The sequence below is a fragment of the Ambystoma mexicanum genome, chromosome 1q, assembly GCF_040938575.1.
Source record: "Ambystoma mexicanum isolate Mex_15411 chromosome 1q, UKY_AmexF1_1, whole genome shotgun sequence".
NCBI lineage: Eukaryota > Metazoa > Chordata > Amphibia > Caudata > Ambystomatidae > Ambystoma > Ambystoma mexicanum.
This window is the reverse complement of record NC_090922.1, coordinates 259,118,097-259,136,234: the sequence shown is the minus strand read 5'-3', so window position 1 is coordinate 259,136,234 and position 18,138 is coordinate 259,118,097.

Genomic DNA, 18,138 nt, shown 5'->3' with positions numbered 1-18,138 from the left:
GGGTGCTAACTTAAGAGGCTCTGGTCAATCCCCATCTGAGCAAAACTACAATTAGCAGAAGGCTCCAGGCTCCAGGAGGGCCAGCGAAGTAGGTCAAAGTGGTCATACAGAGGGTAAAGCAAAATCCTTGTACAATCTAAAGACTTTGATCTACAAGCAGTGTGAAAGAAAGGGAGGTGAATCCCACAAACATCAAACCGTGTAAAAAGAGAACATTGAAAGTATAGAGGGGTGAGCACCCAGAAGAGGGGGACCCAGGGGTGAGCCAATATCACCCTGATCGAGAGCCACAGTAAACCCATCAAAGGGAGGCTAAGTATCGAGAGGGGTCAGAGCCCAGCATAGCAGGATCCAAGGGTGAAAAGTTGTCACCCCAATATTGAGAAAAGTGAAAGCAAAAGTTAAGAGATGGCAAGAGTGAACCCGAAGGAGGGATGCCAGAGAAGAAGGGTCCAAGCCCGACAGAGGGAGATCCCAAGATGAAGCTAACACCCAAGTAATAGCAGTCAAGAGAGGTCTGAACCTGGCAGCGGGAGATCCAAATGTGAAGCTATCACCCAAAGTACTGACAGTCAAGAGGGGCCCGGGCCCGACCAAGGGTGATCCAGGGGTGAAAGGTCAGTGCCTAGAAGGGGGGACGCAAGGGTGAAAACATCACCCTATTTGAACAATGGATTACAATTGAGAACTGTCAGTGCCCAGAATAGGGGGACCCAAGGAAGAATCATTATCACCCTAAAAAACTTTCTTTTGGTTAAAGGAACTTTTGTTTTGTTATTTTTTAAGAAATCAAGCCCCGAAGGCAAGAGACTTTTCAGAGGAAACGGGAATTGGCCATCGACAGTCCTGAGAATGCCATTGGAACTGTTGTCTCATGCTGGAGAAGCCTGAGGCTGTACTGTGCTCAAAGCTCCAATCTTACACCGTGCACAAAACGTGGGGAAGGAAGGCTCAGGCTACCGCATCCTGACATTTTAATTGAAAACACTTCTTTTGTTTCTTGAAAACTATCCAACACCCTTTTTTACATTAGTTGTAAGGTTTGGCAATAGGTCTCTTTGTATAGGCCCTTTTATTTGACACAACGCCACTAGGACTGCCTTATTTTCATTTGATGGTCTACGATTGCTCCCATCTTAGATTTAGGTTTGGATTGGGCATTTCTCCAACCTGCATACAGAATTCATTGTTCAATAAACACCCTTAAATTGTGATCCCTTGTGTCTGTCTTACTTGTTGCCACCATCAGTTCCTCGCAGTGAGCATCAGTGTTGCTGGATTCAGTTCTGAGGGGGAACATTGAAGTCTGCAAGGTAGATCAGCCTATCATTGCAAAACGGTGGTTTCCCTATTTGTCTCTCTTTCACCTCTTTCATTCCTGCTGTTTCTTCTATTTTTCAAAATCCCTCTTATAATTCTGTCTCCAAATTCTTTCTTTCGTCTTTCACTCTCTCTGTTTTCTAATCTCTCTTGCTAGTATAAATACTACAGTACGTTTGGAGAAGGTGTATCCATTTTTATTTATACCCTTTTTTTTATTTGGGCAATTGATCCATTTCCTGCATGAAGCCATGGGAACCGGTAGAGTAACCAATGCTACGACTGGCACTGTACTGAAGCCTAAATTTGTAAATTTTGCTACGTTTAGTCACATTAGGCCAACCAATGCTCTTTAACCAGAGGTTCTTTTGAGAACCTGAATTTCTCTGTAGTTAGTTATGTTCAGATACGCAAATCTATTTAGTGGGGTTCTTGCGTAGCTATCTAATGTAAAACTTACCTCACCACAAAAATACTACATTAGTCAGGGTGTCATTTCCTAACCAAATGCACTATAGGACTTGTGATCCTTGTAATCCTGTTTGACATTGTGACAATCACCTACAAATTCAGGCATTCTATGAGATATACTGTATGTCTTTCTACTTGTTCCAGTACAATCACTCTGGCAATTGCTTTTTTATTTCTATCGTTTGTACCATCTCCTGCTCTTCAGTGCTTTGGCTGCATCAGATGGTGACAATCCGCATTCAGATCCCCTCTCCACTTCATTAAACCAGTAGCGTTGCCTTGATTCATAGCTCAACTGTGTTTTAATGGTGGGCAAGTGGATGCAGGGAAGGGGCAAATGTTGAACATCAGAGTTCTCTGTAAAGTTCACTGTTCATCAGCTATGAAGGTCTCTCTGCAGTTCAGGTTTGATTCTGGAGCGCATAAATGTAACTGTGGAACTGATCTTCCACACCAACGTATTTTATAAAAACGTACGGTACATTTAAAGTATTTTTATTTTACTTCCATTTTTGTGTCTGGGTATTTTACTGCTGATGGTGCTTCAACGGGAGGTAGTTTCAATTGTCTATGAGCACATTCCACCGTATAAGAATGGGGAGAGACAGTCTGCTCCCATCACTTTCACTAGTGATTTCTCGTAAAGTCTGTCACATCTTTACCCTCCTCTCCCTGTGCAAGGCACACTATCCTAATCTTATTTCCCTGTGCTCTCCCTACTTCATCTGCCAAGTGTCACTCCAAGACTAAGGTCAGGCTTTCAGATCCATTAGCTGTGTGTCAAGAGCTTTGACCTTCTTTTCCATTTCAATCACCTTAGTTTCAGTCATCATCATCCTCTACGAAACATTCTGCGGGTCTTACCTCGGCAACCACACATTAGTGCCAACTGTGTCTCTTTTATTCTCCAACGCCATCCTGCTCTCCGAAATAGCCTTCAGAGTGTATGTTCTGGGCACTCGGCATGCCACTTGCCCCCATGAGTAGCTGTGAATCCCTGGGCCTATTCACTGTCCCAGCTATGCACCAATCTATTTTGCTTGTTTTGCTCCTTTATGAGGCTTCCCTGCTTTCATACTTCAAAGCCCCTTACAGTGCCTTTTGTCCCACTGGTTTTCTCTCTTATTGTCCAATTCTTCTTCAATGGTCCTCTCTTGTTTTTTGCAATATTTGTATCTATTTACTTGCAAAGTTAACTCTGTTTCATATCTTCTACTGTAGCGATTTAACTGGGTTGTATACAGATTTTCTCTTGGATTACAATATTTTTCTCCATTTGCTTTCAAAGTCAATACTATTTCATATCTTCTACTATGACAAGATGGCTGTGTATTGTAATTATTTTCTCTTGATATCCATTTAGTTTCAAAGGTAGATCTCTTTTATGTCTTCTACTGTGACGAGTTGGCTGTTTGACATGTTGACTCCCTGGTGTCTCCCTGCACCTCGCGTTCACCCGGTTAACTTCCCTCATGGTAGGGAACTTTCTCTGAGAGTTTCAGTCCCAGGGTCTCTTTTTTCTGCTGGGTATCGCAAATGCTGTGTCTTCTCTGACGTTCAGGTCAATGTCCTCTCTTTTCTTCTATCTGCATTGCTATGCTTCACTGCATTCACGGTCACACAGTTCTTTGGGTTTGTTGGCATCTCAGTGCAGTTCTTGGGACCAACGGTCCACCACAGAGCTGGGTCTGTGGTTCGTCAACACCTGTGCTTGTTTTGTGCTCCTACCAGGTTGGTTTCTCATGTCACAGGACTGCTGTGACTTTGTCATCCTGGAAAGCAGCTTTAGGCGAGCTTGAAACTTGCATGTTTCTTGCTGTCTTCTCGTGTCTGGTGCGGTGCAGCTTAGGGCCTCCCACAACTTACACCTGCGTTCCTCTCTCTCATCTCTTGGTTCTCTCTCCTTCCTCTTTGGAGTTATTTCCTTTAACCTACTCATCCCACAAAGGTGGACGTCTGGATTTAAAGGGATACAACCTTTTCTCCCAGGATAATGATATCCCTTATCATTTTGTCATCCCAGTTTTGGTGATTCATATTTTCTTGTGTTTTGTCGCATCCCATGTAGGCCATGATATTACCAACTTGAGGGAGCTCCACATGCCTCTGCCCCCTAGAGAGGGTATTGAGGAGCAGGCTCATCTCCCTAACCTCACAGGAATGGTCTCCCCCTTGGGCGGAAGGGAAGAATTACCTCAATTCCTCACAGGAGACAGACAAAATGAACAAAGAAACAATAGGAAAAAAAAGGTGGGAGATGTCATAATACAAATATCAACTAGAATGTTCCACTATTACTCAGATATGTCATAAATACGCCTCATTTATTGATACATTTAGGACGTTTTTCACTGGAGTAAGCATGTGATTTTTTCAATTCTATAAAAGGAACATGTGGAATTCCGCCACATTTTATAAGATAAGTTATCATCAGTTTTCAAATTTGACATAATAAGATGGAAACCAATATAAATACAAACATTGGAAAGGCCGGGAGAGGAGATTTTGTCCATAAAAGAATGAACCAGTGTAGCAATCAGTAAGTTACACAAAGTTAATGGTTCTTGAAAATGTAATGTAGTTTGAAAAAACTTCCATATCTTCCCCCAAAAAGCAAAAGCAAATTTACATTTGGAAATGGAGTGAACACAGTCATCATGGGTCTTTGGCATGACCAGCAAAGATTAGAAGAAGTGTTTGAAATCTTGGATGTTCTTGCTGGATTTAAATACGCTCTGTAGGATGAAAACGTGTGATTGTGTAAGATTGGCTGTGACGTAAGTGGCATAATATTGCTTCCAAATATTTTCCCAGGTGTCAGGAGATGGATGCATGTTCCAATCATTCTCCCATTTTTTGATTGTATTACTACTCAAAAGATTTCAATATTTGTCTGATTTAGAAACCTTTGGCTGCTTTGTTAGATTAGGTATTCATCATTAATCGTAACCCGCGGCGGCCAATGGCGCTTGTGGAAGTGATGGTCTGTCTGCAGACATTGATCTGCACATCACGTTATTTCGTAACATGATGTGCCAGTTTAGTCTATTCTAAGATGACCATTGCCTCTTCCTACATATGCCTTTCCGACCCGGCAGCCAGAGCCTTGCAACCCTTGTGCTAGTTTATAAGTGAGAAGCTGTCTGTAGGTTTTCTTTGCTCTTCTTGAGCGTTTTCTGTCTGTTCTGCTTGGCTCTCGGCCTGGCCACTCAATCCTTTGGTTTCCCTTCCCAGCTTGCTGTGGCGGTGCCTTCTTTCCACTCCGTCTGCCATAGCTACTGCTGCTGTGCTTCTTCTGTTCCTGTCCCAGAGCCCCTACTGTGCTATGTTTCTCCTATTCCCTCTCCAGAGACCTTGGCCATGTATCTCTCCTCTCCAATTCCCTTTCCCTCTTTCCGGCTTCTCATTTCTACATTTCTCTGGTTCCATGTAATAATGTCGCCACAAAAATCTCGCCATGCAAAAATATCGCCGAAAAATGGCCGTTCTTTGTGGCGACATTATTGCATGGAACATGCGGGGGACACCCCCGCAACCCCTACACTTTTTTTTTTCCTTTTTTAATTTTTTTTTTTTTGCCCCTGTCCCCATATATATGGTCACCCAAATAATATCTCCACGACATTTTCGCGGCGATATTATTTACGGCGACCATATATATGGCGATATTATTACCTGATACCATTTCTCTTTGGGAATTCATTGCTGTGCCTTCCGGAACATCTACTTTCTCTACATCATTACCTCTGGGGTCCTGATTTCAGATCACACTACTTATCTCCTTGGCACCCCGCATTCCGTGATTGTACAACGTGTCCGAAGGTCTCCAGTCCAGAGAAAGCTGTGCTACCAACTCAAGTTTTTATACTGCATCACAAAGTTCTTTCCCCCAATTGACTGTCTCGGGGGGAGGGGCCACTAGCCCACCAGTCCAGAAGGCAGGCATAGTGGCTTTCATCCGAGGCAGGCCTTATCTCTACAAGAAAAAGAGAACTACAGGGAGAAAGAAGGGAAGGAAGAAGGAGTTTGATACCAGTTCCAGAGACGCAGGTGAGGAAGGAAGTGTGTTGTGAAGCTTAAGTGAAGAAAGTGACATCTGAGCCCACTGTTCCATTCAAGTACTATTGCAGCTACGAGGGACCATCCTGCACCAGCTGACCTTTGCCAAAGCTCCCTGGTAGATAGACCTTCGACAGGCTTGCCGACCCGATACGGGCACTGCTGCGGAATTCCAAAGAGAAGCACCCGGAATGTTGTCCGCCACTGTCGACGACCGCCGTCGCCGACCGGAGCCACCGTGCTCCCATTTGCCTAAGAACTTCATTGATCCAAGGACGCTCTTGACCGCATCGTCGCTGCTGTATCCTGCTAGAGAAGGCCTGACTGTTGACGGGCCGAGGAGCATCCGCCGGCAGGTTTCCCACCACCCAAAAGACCACAGAGATGCCGATGACTCGATGCCCTTGCTGGGCCACAGTTCTTCAAACTCTTTGTGGTCCAGAACTATCGACACCGAGGTGCCCCGCACGCCTCTTCCTTGCAGGATGTTTATGCCTCCCCATCAACGAGCACCGCTAGGAACGACGCTGTCATGAACCGTCGCCTACGTCCCTTTTGGACCTCGTGGTCCCTGACCCATCGAGCACTGAATGCAGTAACCCTCCCAACATGGCCGTCGCATTCAAAACACAGCTTGCCAGCCTTTACGTTCCACGCTTGGAGCACTACTAAACAGACACACCCCAGCGGCTCTCAGCATCTCAATGCTACTGTTTCGCTGTAGCTGGACGTGTGCTGTCGGAGTTCGCTCGGGGCTATTTTCCTGATCTCTCTATTCCCGGTTCTTTCCTTTCCTTTCATCCCTCAAACTTACCGAACTTTCCTGGATTTTTCGCCCGTGCTCGAGCCACGGTTTCCGTGCCTCCGCGCGCGGACATTGTTCCTTCCTGGTTCCATCCTGGACAATCTGAACGAAGCACGCTGGAATCCGAAGACCTGCGCACAGGCTTATATAAATCCCGGACCGTGCGGAAGAAGTCACAAAAGAAGGTCGCAAATAAACAGGAAAGACGGGTGAGAAGGGGAGAGACTTGTGACAGATTGAAACACCTAAAAATCGATACGGATACAGGGATGGAAGCCACGGTTCAAGACCTCATGCAAGGCATGCAGGAACTCACCACAGAAGTTCAAAACCTTAAAGCTGAGAACGCTGCCTTAAAGCAGCTGGTATTGTCTCGTGATTCTGCTACCAAGGAAAGTGTGTTATTGGGAGGAGTGGTGGACAAATATGATGGTCCTCCAAAGACCCTTTGTGCCTTCCTAGATTCATGCTTGGTGCATTTCACCTTCAAGCCCTAATACTTTTCCATCCCTAGAGCAAAAGTAAGGTTTATGATATCACACCTCACCGGCAACGCATTAACCTGGGCAACTCCCTTAGTCAATTCGGGCGACGTCCTCCTGGATGATTACAATGGATTTGTGGAAGCCCTAAAGGCCATGTTTGATTGTCCTGAGCAGGTTTACATCGCTCAAGAACGTCTACTTGATTTTCGACAAGGATCTCAGGATATGCTTACCTACGTCACCCGTTTCAAACAACTTATGAAGGAAGCTGATTGCTCCCAAGAGGCTAGCTTCACTCTCTTTTGCAGAGGGTTGAATGAAGAAATAAAGGACGAACTAGCCAGGGTAGCTCGCCCTAATTTCTTCCAGGCCCTCTTGGATCTTTCCTTGCAAATTGATTTTCGAATCCAGGAAAGAAAGGCGGAGAAAAAGAAGTCAAAATCATCATTCCCAAAGGCTGACATAAACCACCATTCTAGTCCAGAACCCGCAGTTTCTCCGACCTCAGATCCAGAGCCCATGCAACTGGGGGCATTCCGTGGACCTATTACACCACAAGAAAGGATGCGCCGTATTCACACTGGTCTCTGTATGTATTGCGCCTCCGATAAACATCTTGTCAGAGAGTGCCCTATTGCTCCTCCACGGCGTTCGGGAAATGCCAGCTCCCGATCCTAGATGGGGCACAGTTTCAGGAGAATGATGTCTGCTCCACATCAATTCCTTCCTTGAACTCTCCTGGACAAAATAACCTTGTGATTCTATAGGCCTTTCAATCGCCTTCCAAGAAAAGAATCCTGCCCCATCCTGGCATTAGTGGATTGCGGAGCCATGGGCATATTCATAGATCATGATTGGGTCACAACTCATCACATTCCATGCGAAACACGAGAGACTTTGCAACCTGTTGAAGCTATCGATGGAAGACCCCTGTCTTCAGGACCCATAACCCTTCAAACCAAGGAGCTTCTCTCCATAAACCACCATCAAGAAAATGTTAAATTTGATATTATAAGATCTGTCCACTATCCAATGGTTTTAGGCATGCCCTGCTTACAGAGGTACAATCCTTACATCAATTGGGCAGCAGGCTCTCTATTTCTTGGTTCGGAACATTGTATGTCCGACTGTTTGTCCCTGAACACCTTACCAAAAGCCTCTGAAGACTTCTAAAAAGATCAACAATTACCAGTCACCATCTCTAACATCATCCAGATTCCCAGGGCCTATCAGGCGTACACAGATGTCTTTTCAACAGCCGTAGTTCAAGCTCTACCAACCCACAGACCTGAAGATTGTGCCATCGATACCGAACCTTCCGCAGTAATTCCGTTTGGAAGAATATTTATCTTGTCAGAACCTGAAAAGAGGGCCCTCTGGGAATACCTGGATACCAATCTGGAAAACGGAACTATTCGACCATCCAAGTCCCCGGCGAGCGCCTCCCTATTTTTTGTTCCCAAGAAGGATTCCAAGGAGCTTAGGCCATGTCTCGATTACTGTGGTTTTAATCAATGCACTCTTAAGGACCGTTATCCATTGCCTCTCATATCAGACATCCTGGAAGCCGTCAGAGGTGCTTTCATCTTCACAAAACTAGACCTCAGGGGCACCTACCATCTTATTCGTATAAAGGAAGGTGACGAATGGAAGACAGCCTTTAGAACACCCTTTGGCCATTTTGAATATCTAGTTATGCCTTTTGGACTTGCTAATGCCCCAGCAGTCTTCCAACGCTTCATGGATCGGGTATTTTCTGATATGCTGTTCCATTGTATATCTAGACGACATACTGATCTACTCCAAGGTCCATCAAAAACATGAAGAACACGTAAGGGCAGTCTTACAACGTTTACGGGAACATAAACCCCTGGCCAAACCCGAGAAATGCCTTTTTCACATATCTACTGTTCACTATCTCGGATTTGTACTTAGCCAAAAAGGGATTGGAATGGACTCTTCGAGGGTTGATTCCATTCTATCTTGGCCTGTTTCCACTAGCGTAAAGCAAATTAAATCCTTCCTGGGGCCTGCTAACTTCTACAGAAAGTTTATTCCAGCATTTTCGGAAATTTTTCATCCTATTGTTACATTGTTAAAAAAGGACACCCCCTTTCAGTGGACCTCAGTCCAAGATTCGGCGTTTCAACTATTAAAGTCGGAGTTTACACAAGCTCCCATCTTTGCTCAACCTGACACAGACAGACTCTTCATTGTCGAAACTGATGCTTCCAACTACGCCATTGGGGCAATCCTGAAACAGGAACTTGGAGACAAACTGGAACACCCCATTGCCTATCTCTCCCGCACCTTGACTCCCAGTGAAACCCATTATTCCGTCCTGGAGAAGGAACTGTTGGCCATCCGTCAGGCCTTCACTGATTGGCATCATCTCCTTCTGGGAGCTAAACAGCCGGTTCAAGTTCGCACAGACCATCGGAATCTCCAAGTCCTACAATCCCTAGAATGTAGAAACAGTCGCCAAGCCTGCTGGGCTTTCTTTTTTGCCCAATACCAATTCCAAATCCATCACTTCCCTGGAACACATAACGTTATAGCCGATGCCTTATCCAGGCGTCCTGACTATGAACCCCTTGAGGATCTGACCTTTCCTAAGATGTTTCCCCACACAATATTTGTTTCCCAAGCAATTACTCTCCTGGAGGATATTCGAATTCAAACCCAGTCCTCTGAACCTTGGAAGGAGTTTAAGAGAAACAATCGATGGAATCTTAAAACAAAGGACGGATACCTGTTCAAGGACAATCGCTTGGTCATTCCCACTCCTGGACTGAGACAAAAGATCAAAAGCCTATGTCATGATACTTTCCATTCCGGACACCTTGGCATCACCAACACTCTCCATCTAATACTAAGACAGTTTTGGTGGCCAAAGATGATGGATGATATTAAGATCCATATCCAGACATGTGCAGTCTGCAATCGGAACAAACATGATAACAAAAGACCAGCAGGTCTCCAGCTCCAACCGGCGATAACAACAAGACCCTGGGAAATCATTGCCATGGATTTCATCGTGGGACTACCCTCTTCCAGGGGCTACACAACTATAATGCTTACCATTGATGTGTTCACTCATATGGCTCATTTTACACCTTTATGCAAACTGCCATCCTCATCCGAACTTGCTGGAATTTTCCTGGAACACATATTCTGGCTTCATGGGCTGCCTTCCAAGATCATTTCGGATAGAGGGCACCAATACATAACCCAGTTCTGGAAACAGTTATGTCGTATACTGGGTATCCAGCGTGCCTTGTCTTCGGGTTATCAACAGACCAATGGAGCTACTGAGCGAGTAAACCAAACTCTCAACAATATCTTCGTTGCGTCCCCACCAAAGTCCAGGACGATTGGTCACTCTTAATACCTGTGGCCGAATTTGCATACAATTCAGATCATTCAGCTATCAAAACCAGCCCCTTTTTCTCTAGTCAAGGATTTCATCCTTCAGTCCTACCGTCCATTCTTCCACATCCAACCCCAGTTCCTACGGTTCATTCCTGGATTGAAACACTAATCAATGTACATAAAGAAGCTACAGAAAACCTAGAAAAGGCCCGAAGAGACGTGAAACATTATGCTGACTTCAAAAGAAGACCAGGGACTTCCTATTCAATAGGCGATAAGGTCTGGTTATCCTCAAAACTCCTCCCACGTCACCTACAACCAAATAAATTGGCTCCCAGGTATTATGGTCCTTTTACTATAAAAGAAATTGGTAATCCAGTGGCTTTTCGACTCCGACTACCAGAATCATTGAAAAGGATCCACCCCGTCTTCCATACTTCTCTATTGAAGCCATATGTTCAACCCTCTCGAACTGCTCCAAGATCTACTCCAGTGATTGTCAATGATCAACTCGAATAAAAGGTCTCCAGATTTGTGATTCTTGGTACTGACGCGGTCAGCTGAAGTACTTGGTCGAATGCAAAGGATATCCACCTAGTGAGCGCATCTGGGAACCCACATCAAACATGAATGCCCCCAGGCTGATTTGAAGATACCACCTTATCCATCCATGCAAACCCGGAGGACCTGGGCTTCAGAGGAGGCATGCTCTCATGAACCGTCGCCTATGTCCCTTTTGGCCCTCGTGGTCCCTGACCCATAGAGCACTGAATGCAGTAACCCTCCCAACATGGCCGTCGCATTCGAAACACAGCTTGGCAGCCTTTACGTTCCACGCTCGGAGCACTACTAAACAGACACACCCCTGCGGCTCTGTGCGTCTCAACGCTACTGTTTGCCGTAGCTGGACATGTGCTGTCGGAGTTTGCTCAGGGCCATTTTCCTGATCTCTCTATTCCCAGTTCCTTGATTCCTCCTCCTTTCCTTTCATCCCTCAAACTTACCGAACTTTCCGGGATTTACGCCCGCGCTCGAGCCACGGTTTCCGTGCCTCCGCGTGCGGACATTGTTCCTTCCTGGTTCCGTCCTGGACAATCTGAACGAAGCACGCTGGAATCCGAAGACCCGTGCACAGGCTTATATAAATCCCAGACCGTGCATAAGAAGTCACAAAAGAAGGTTGCAAGCAAACAGGAAAGCAGGTGAGAAGGGGAGAGACTTGTGACAGACGCGGCCACTTCACCGTCGTAGCGCAACCTGTTATCCGTCGGACGTTCGACAACCTGTGACTCCTACCTTAAAGGGAGGGCACTCAAGAAGGGCTGTCGATTCCCAGACGAGGAACGCTACAACACGAAGGTACTTTGGGGTTGCAGAACTATTCGAAAGTCTAGTGTGAGCAATATATGGACTGGGCTTGTATCTTTCTCCCACAGGTTGCCCAGGTGGGGGGATCTCCACACAGAACTGTGTCTAGGTAGACAGGGCCAGTATTCTGCCAATTGTTCAACCATCTTGCTTTCCTTCCTCTCTCTACTGCTGGTTTCCTCTTTATTTTAATCTGTGTGTCATTCTGTCCGTATGCACTTTAATGAGATTGGATAACGTTAGTGGTACCACTTTAGAACTGTATATATTTACCATTGCTGATTTTCGGAGTACAAAGTGAGTTATCGTGATATTGTATATACCTTTGAATATTAATTATATAAAGACTGTGTTGTAACCGATACAGTGTGTGGACATTCCTTTGTGGGTGCTTGGGGACTACACTGTACTTAAGAACCAGCCTGCATCACCTCCTGAGAAGCTAGGCCTTGATTGGTCGACCACTTACCAATAATAGAGAATATCGGCTGGGGTCCTCTGTGCCTCTCCGCTACCATATTGAGAGCAGAAGTACAGACACCCCCCACCGGCATCTTTACAGTAAGGAGTTGCAAGCTTTTTTGGTGCAGATCTTATTGAATTAAATGTGTTTATCATCAGTTCTTTAAATCAATTCTCAGTGGGGTTATTAAAGTAACAGCTTTAGTGGTAAGGGTGGACTCTGATACTCAACTGCTAGATCAGTTAAAATGTTTTTTCTTGAACGCACGCTCACTTGTCTCACATGCTGTCACCTGTTATGGTCAATTGCAGGATTATAAACCCAACATAGTGGGTGTAACTGAAACATTGTATAGTGACTCTTTGGGCCAACTGTAGTCTAAGCTTTACCCGCTAGCTACAACATTCTTTCCCTGGACCGAACCTCTGTCCATTCGGGGTGGAGATTTGGCTTTTATTTTTAAGGTTTCCTTCATTGGTATACTCTTGCTGTGACTCATCTCCTTAATATGGAAACCCTTTTAATCCACTTCTCAATCTCTGTATCTACTATATATCATTTTCTTAAAATGTTATCATCCCCCAGTTCTGACCCTATTTTTGACTCAGCTGTTTTAGAATTATTAGCCAACTTGCATATTTGCTACACTAATTAGTTGATAGTCAGTGACCTCAACCTTAAGATGAATGTCCTTTCTGACACACAAGCTTCTTGCTTTCTCTCTCCATGTCTAATTTCGATTTTCAACAGTTAGGGCCTCATCACGACTTCGGCGGTAATGCAGCGGTTTTCCCGTTGAATGTAAATAGCGCTAACGCCAAGCCCCCCGGCGGATAATCCGCCAAATCACAAGTTTTCATGTACGCGCATCGGGACATAGCGTTAGCGCAAATAGCGTGCAACGGGTAGAACCATCAAATCCGGCGCACCGTGTGCTACCGCCATATCGCGCTAATAGCGCACGTCATGAGCGCCCGCTATTAGCGCGCGGGAAACGCGTCACCGCCGGAACGGGAAACTGAGCGGTGGCCATCTTGGAAATCACAATCCGTCGTATTTTCACAGCCCCTGGAAGCCATCCACCCCATCTAACACCAAAACATGTCACAGGAGCACACTAGGGGCAAGACTGCCCTGGACAGGGTGAGAAAGCCCAAATTCAGCGACCAGGAGCTGGCTGTACTGGTGGAGGAGGCCGAGACACATCATGAGGAGCTGCAGCAGCGCAAAACCAGTGGCCAGCGCAGAGCACAGATTTGGCGCAACATCAGCCAAAGGGTCACTGCTGTGGGGCGTGTGTCCCGGGCTGGGGAGGATTGCAGCAAGCGCCTCAACGACCTGCGTGTGCGAGTCTGCGGCATCCTCTCACAGCACAGGAGTGCAAGCAGGGCACTGGAGGAGGGCCACCACCACCCCCACCCGAACTTGTGAGGAGAAGATGAGTGCCCTAATTGACATTGGCACCATCGAGGGAATTGGTGGAGCGGAGGCAGGCACTGGCATCGATCCAACTGCAGGTGAGTCCCACCCCAAATGCAAGCACCTGAAAGTACCACACATGCAGACCCTAGTGAATGAATGTGAAGAAATGTGTGTGAGGAACTGCAGACACCCATAAGTGAGCCCTACATCCATTGAACCGTAGTGCTGCCTAGATGGCCCTGCACGTGCAGTGCATCAATGTTAGGGGCAGGGGATAGACATCCATAGCCATGGGACAGCTACGTAGAGTTTGAGTGTGCAGGAATACACCCCCAAGACCCTGAGTGCAGAGTACCCCAACCACGCATGCAATCTTGTCACACAAAAATTCCCATGCAGTGTACCTCCATACTCACTCACACCAAGCACCACATGGTGATTGAACAAAATGCAAGTTGAATGCATGATTGATACTGTCGTCAATCCCACCTGTTAGCATGAACTTCATGACACTAACGTAGGTAGCCTTGAACTCAAACCACACCCTATGTACCCCACAGGCACACGCCAAACCCAACGGGGTGAAGATGATGGGGAGGAGGCCACACCATCACGGCGCCCAAGGCAGCGAGCCTCCACCAGCACCACCACCTCACAAAGAGGCCGCACTGAAGGGAGCCAATGCAGGCCACCCCCCACTTCACCACAATGCAGCCCTACCAGACCGCAGCAGCACCCACATGCCCACAGGGAGTCCACGGCTAGCTCGCACCAAGCCACCAGGCATAGGCCCAATGCAGAGGGACTGACCTGTGGATCGGAGCCTGACGTGGGAGATACACCTCCACGTGCGCATCAAGCAGGAGGACTGCATTCACCCGGAAGCAGTGACGCAGAAGGGATGGTCACACCACAGGGAACCCCAAGGCCAGGCACACAGCAAGCACAAAGCCCACATGTGCATGTGCATTGTGTCCGCACACCACAGCCAGACGAGGACACGCCATCATATGGCAGCCCTGAAGACTGGCACTCAGAGCCTGGCAGCCCAATCCAAGCCGGCGCCATGTCCCCATGCAGCCCCCCCAACAGCGCATAAGTGGCAGGCCAGCACCTGCCACACCAGGGGTGCCCTTCATCACAGGGGCAGCAGTGATGGGCCGACTGGACGTGATTGAGGCTAAACAGGCCAAAGTAGAATCAATGGCCAAGGTGCACAGCCGGCACATCAAGGCTTTCAGTGCATCCATACGCCATCGATGCAAGTACATAGTTGGTGACAATGCGCGCACACGCAGAGTTGTAGAGCAATTTACCGCTGTCCTGACAGGGTTTGAACAAAGGGTGAGGGAGTTGTGCGAAGCAGTGTCAGCACTTGCTGAGCAGACAAGGGAAGGAAACAACCTCATCCGACAGCACATGCAGGCAACCGGGTCAGTCCCTTCAACCTCAAACACACCCACAGAGGGATCCCTTGAGCCATCTCCTAGGCGCCGGTCTATGCGCCACCTGAGGTCACACACACCAGAGGGGCCCGAACAAGGAAAACACCCACGGCCATCCTAGTCGTACATGGCATCGTTGTGGGTGCCCTGATAAGAAACATGCACCTACCTGCACTGTTGTGTGGAGTTCACTGGGGGGAGGGGAGATTGTGTGCTGGATGTTCACTGGGGGGAGGGGGGATTGTGTGCTGGGTGTTCACTGGGTGGACGGGGGATTGTGTGCTGGGTGTTCACTGGTGGCAAGGGGGATTGTTGCACTGAGAATAAATCACGTTTCAAAAATCAAAAAGCATGGACAGTAGTGATTGTGAAAAAGTGCTATTTAATGTTGAAGTGACATTTGTTCAATTTAGCCATCACCCCTGTTAAAAAAATAAATCAATCAATCCCTTTTATTGGCCAACCTCCCCTCCCTCAGCCCAACCCTTTGTGCATATGCAACACCTTCAGGCACGTCATCACCCTCACTCCCATCCTCAGGTGGCTGCACATGAGCATCAGGGGGCAGTGGCACCTTTCTGCGACAGCAGATGTTGTGCAGCATGGCACATGTCAGATTTTGCCAACTTTTTCTGGTGCATACATCAATGCCCCTCCCATGCGGTCGAGGCACCGGAAGCGTGCCTTCAGCAGTCCAAATGCCTTCTCCACGCAGATCTGTGTACGACCATGGACAAGTTTGTATGCCCACTCTGCTGCCGTGTGTGGATGACGCACAGGGGTCATGAGCCACGTGTACTGGGGATATCCAGAATCACATGCAGGGGAGAGAAAGCAGGTATGGGGACAAGGTAAATTCAGTGGGTGTACAGAGCTCAGTCATCAGTGTCATTTTGCCATACTTGTCATTAGGTCAACAACATTGTGGAGTGTTCTCTGCTACGAGCAGCATTGAATCAATGAGGTACTCTCAACTTGGTACGCCTCTGTTTCAGATTGTAACTGTACTCATTCACTTGTCACTGGGTAAGGGGGCCCTTCCATCTACTTGTGCATGAGAGAAGTAGCTGCCTCATGTGTCATTGCCATTCCCTTTGGCTGCAGTTGCATTTGCTGGTTATCACTATTCTGTACTGTTCTCCATGCATTTCCTTGGCCATTCTGGGGACAGGGTTTGTGGGATGTACATTGCCATTACTCAGTTTGCTTATGTGTGGTGCATTTGTGGATGTGGCAACTTATGTGTTACATTTGCATGACTGTCGGGTGGGCAGGGTGGGATGTCTGTACTGTGTCAGAGTTGGGAGCCATAGTGCTACTCACACAGGAGGCTTTATGGTGGTAGGCCTTCCATATGTCACTGTGCTGCCACATGTCTTTTACATCCTGAATGGGTGTGTTCTGCTGTGTTGGACATGTCCAAGGTTTCTTGTGCAAGGTGTTTGATTGGGAATGCTGCAGTAATGGTGCTGCCTATTGAGATACATGGATTTCATTGTGTGTGACCAGCCCCATCAGTTGTGGATTAACATGCATTATGGTATACATTTGTACTCACCCAGCAGCCATGTGTTTGCCCTCGGTGCCTTTCCATGTACGCTGGCAGGGTACTGTTGCGCAGGACCATGGGGTCGTGGGTGGATCCTGGGTAGCGGGCAAAGCAGTGGCTGAAGGTGAGGTCAGGGCCACATGTCATCTGCACATTGAGGGAATGGTACTGTTTCCGGTTTCTGTAGGCTGGGGTGGTACGAGTGCTACATGTGTGCAGTCCAGGGCTGCTATTACATTCGGGACTTGGGCAATGGCATGGAATTGACCCTTCAGCTGGTTCACATGTGCCTGTGTGGCTGGCAATGCGATGTGCTCATTCACATGATTCAACAGTGCATCCAGCACCTGTCCCAGCATTGCAATGAATGTGGACTGGGCCATTCCATGCATCATGGCAACAGTGTGTTGGTAGCTGCCAGTCCCAAGGAATTGTAGCACAAACACGAGCTTCACTAGCGGAGGTACTGCTGTGCTGATGGCTATGCGGCTGCCGATGTCAGCCTGGATTGTGTCCAGCAACTGGGTGATGGTTGCCCTGTCCAGCCAATATTCAGTCACCACCTGGCCATCAGTCAGGGCCTAGGGTGTTGGCCTGACCCTGGGGATGGCTGGCTGCCTTGCTGGTGCTGCTCTCCTCCTCCTTCTCCTCATCCCCACCAACCCCTGCGCTCCCAGGGCCCTGGCCTGGTTGGCTGGCCTCTGTAGCTCCAGGCGCAGCAGGAGAAGTCCACATCAAGGCTCCCGGCTCCAAATGGCAGCATGGTGTTGGGGAGGGTGTGTTGTGCATGGGTGGATCCTTTGTAGGCCTCTGAATTGCATTGGTTTCACCTGGGCCCTTATTGCTGTCTCCTCCCTGCTCCTACTGGTGGAATGGTGTTGGGGAGGGTGTGTTGTGCATGGGTGGATCCTTTGTAGGTTTCTGGATTGCATTGGTTTCACCTGGGCCCTTATTGCTGTGGCCTGTGTTCTTTTACCTCCAGCTTTTTGCTGGGGGTATTTTCGGCAGATTATCCGCCGCTTTTCTGGTGCTAATTGCGCCTTTCCCGGACTCGTGATTACAAATGTTTTAGCGCGAATGGTTACTGGCGCTTTTACAGCTGACGCTTGTACAGCCGGCTGTGCTTGTGCCGGCTGTAATGGCGCCGGTGGTATTTGGACTCCTGATCCGACGGACCCTTAAAATCGGCGCTGATAGCGTTACCGCCGATTTTAAGGATTACCGCCCAACTCGTGATGAGGCCCTTAGTCCTGGAACCTACACACTACCTTGGCAACACTCTTTATTTAATTTTCTCATCTGGCCTGTTTTTAAAAACATACACAGTATTCTGTGTCACCTGGACGGATCACTCTAAGGTTCCATTTTCAGTTACAGTT